The sequence below is a fragment of the Protobothrops mucrosquamatus genome, unplaced genomic scaffold (genome assembly GCF_001527695.2).
Source record: "Protobothrops mucrosquamatus isolate PMUCROS unplaced genomic scaffold, P.Mucros_1.0 scaffold40, whole genome shotgun sequence".
In the NCBI taxonomy this organism is placed as follows: domain Eukaryota; kingdom Metazoa; phylum Chordata; class Lepidosauria; order Squamata; family Viperidae; genus Protobothrops; species Protobothrops mucrosquamatus.
In genome coordinates this window covers 775,036-778,058 of record NW_015386422.1, presented here as the reverse complement: position 1 = coordinate 778,058, position 3,023 = coordinate 775,036, and the positions used below count along the sequence as shown (strand labels likewise).

Here is a 3,023-nt window from a genome sequence, read left to right as displayed (position 1 = left end):
CACATACATACATACATACATACACATATATATAAGTCGGCAGCTGCAACATTTGGTGGAGGATAGTGCAACCACAGTAAAATCCTCACAGGAGTTTCTACAGAGGCTTAAAGCGGTGAGGATACAGGACGATGAGACTATGGTCACATTTGATGTGACATCACTATTCACATCCATCCCACAAGAACTGGCTGTCTCAACAATAAAGGATTTATTACAACTAAAGGGATTGTGAAGTCAGGGTTCCCTTAGGATGGAGGACGTTGTCGAGTTATTACAATTATGTCTGAAAACACACTTCATGTTCCAAGACACAATATATGAGCAGATTAAGGGCATGCCGATGGGATCTCCCATTTCGGGGGTCATCGCCGAGGCAGTCCTACAGTGCCTGGAGGCTAAGGCAATGGCTGACTACCAACCGGAATTTTGGGCCAGATACGTGGACAACACATTCGCCATTATCAAACGAACAAAAAAAACTGCCTTTATGGAAAGATTGAACACAATATTCCCGGACATACAATTCACGGCGGAGGAGGAAGCCAATGGCAGTTTGGCCTTCCTGGACGTGTTGGTCACACGCCAAACCAATGGTGCCCTCCACACGACGGTATATAGGAAAGCCACTCACACCGATAGGATGCTGCATTACACGAGTAACCATCCAGCAGCCTATAAGATCACATGCGTTAGGACGTTATTCGCATGCATAGACACACACTGTAACACTAAAAAGGTCAAGCAAGAGGAACGTGCCCACCTCCATCAGGTGTGTAGGTGGAATGGCTACCCGACCAGCTTCACCCGAAGATACAGCAAATGCCCAAAACCCCGCAGGGCACCGGATGACCCAGGGACAACATGCTGGACAACGATACCGTATGTCCAGGGAGTATCAGAGGCAACAGCGCGCATATTAGCACCTTATAACATCAAAGTGGCTCACCGACCCGACCAAACACTTCGGATGAAAGCGATGCATCCCAAGGAACCGCTACCAAAGGAAGAAAAGTCATCGGTCGTATACAGGGTACACTGCAAGGATTGCCAATGTAACTATACAGGGGAGATGGCCAAATGGATAAAAACCAGAATACATGAACACAGATTGGCCGTCAGAAGGCAGGAGCAGTATTCCCAAATATGGACGCATATGGTTAACAACGGGCACTCATTCGATTTCAAGGGAGCAGAAACCATCGCCCAGGATGCCTCCAAAGGAGGATGCCTGTGAAGGAGGCCTGGCTCTCCAACATGGATTCAATCAATCGATGCATAGAATTGCCCCCGGCATACCAGACATTAAAAATACACGAGGAGCAAGTCAGGATGTGGATGGCGCTTACCAGAGGCAGAACCAGAACCGAGGAAGGCAGTCATCACACGGCTATGCAAAGAAAGGATTTGGAGGGAATAGGGACGATAGGGATGGATGGTGAAATATTGGAACCATGGATGGATGGATGGGGTGAAAAGGAGGGAGGAAGTGAGCATGGTGAAGGGTCGCGGGGGGAGGTGACAATGAGGGGGCATTGGGAATGCCGGACCTGACCGTATGACCCAAAACACGTAGGACAGGGATACCAAACAAGACAGGATTAGCCAAGAGGGGGAAGGAGGGGGAAAGGGATAAAAAAGGGGGGGAGGTTGGACTTAAAGAGGAGCTGGCGGATAGTCCAACTGACCGTAGGCAGATGGGGCAGAGAGACGGGACACGATCATGCACACGCACAGCCAGGTGTGAAAGGAAATTGGGGGAGATAAGGCTAACAAGGACGAGAGGGACTGAGCCTAGGAGCAAGCCGATAGGCATCCCCACTGGTTGTGGGCAGACGGAGCAGAAGAATGAGGCACGATGGAGCGTGCACACACCCGGGGGTGGAGGGAAATCGGAGAAAAAAAGACTGACAGGAATGGATGACGGAAGGCAGGAACAGCATGTAGACCAACGGGCTAGAAAGGAAGGGAGCGCTGATGGCAAGCCTTTTGGAATACTGGGTCTGAATGCGCAGCCTAGAATGAGTAGGAGAGAGCGATTAGAGAGCACACCGGCAGCAATGGTGCTGGGAGGGAGGAGATTGACAAGTATGAGAGAGAGGAAAAGTGTGGAATTGGAGTGCAAAAAAGAGAAGGCGGGACAACCAAGGCAATTACAGTTAATCAGGAAGGATGGCCCTATCACACGGGCAATGAGTAAGCAGTTAGACCAGCAAGGTGTATAAAAAGAATCTCTCCACCCCCTGAGCTTCACTCTGAGGACGCTGGCAGGGGACCAGCGAAAGCTAAGTTGTTTCTTTTAACATTGTAAATAGTTGTTTTTATTGTTTTTAAATATCTTTTTAGCAATAAACAACTGGTTTATACCTCTCCCGGAGATCGAAGGTTGTGTTTTTGAATATATATATATATTCAATATATATTCAATATACAATATATATACATATGTTGTATATAGTATGTTTAAATGTGTGTTAGGTATGTGTACACTTTGAGAGCAAGCAACTAAATTTCATTTTTAATGTGCGCCATTGTGCCCACAGTAAAAAATGACAATAAAGGTTATCTATCTATCTAACCAAGGAGAGCCCTGGTTAGCTTTCAAAATCAGCCAGGTTTTGTAGTTGTTATTACTGACCAGAGAAGGCTCAATTAATTATGCTCACAGTAATCACTCAATGCATTTATCCACACAATACACTGAACAGTATTTCTGTTCTATTTATCCCTTTATCATCAGTTGTCCAGAGGGAGGAAACGAGATGCAATGGCTAAGAGACAGAGCTAGCTAAGATCCTTTTCTCCATCACTGATCACCAAATGCCTATGAGGCAAAAAAAAGAAAAGAAAAGAAGAGAAGGCGTGTTTGGTAGAGGAAGATAATACTAGTAAAATTCACTGAATCTGAAGATTACAAGGAACCTCAATAATTATCCAATTATCCATCCATCCACTCAGGAAATCTTCTACAGCATTCATAGTAAATGATTGCCCTGTTTTTGTTTAAAAGCATTTAATGAAAG

At 45.8% G+C, this 3,023-nt stretch overlaps 1 protein-coding gene across 1 annotated transcript in view; it reads right to left on the bottom strand.

Annotated features, from left to right (window-relative positions):
- LOC107283472 (gamma-aminobutyric acid receptor subunit gamma-3) overlaps positions 1–3,023 on the bottom strand; it is a 532,165-nt gene that overhangs the window by 259,304 nt on the left and 269,838 nt on the right. The window lies entirely within an intron of this gene.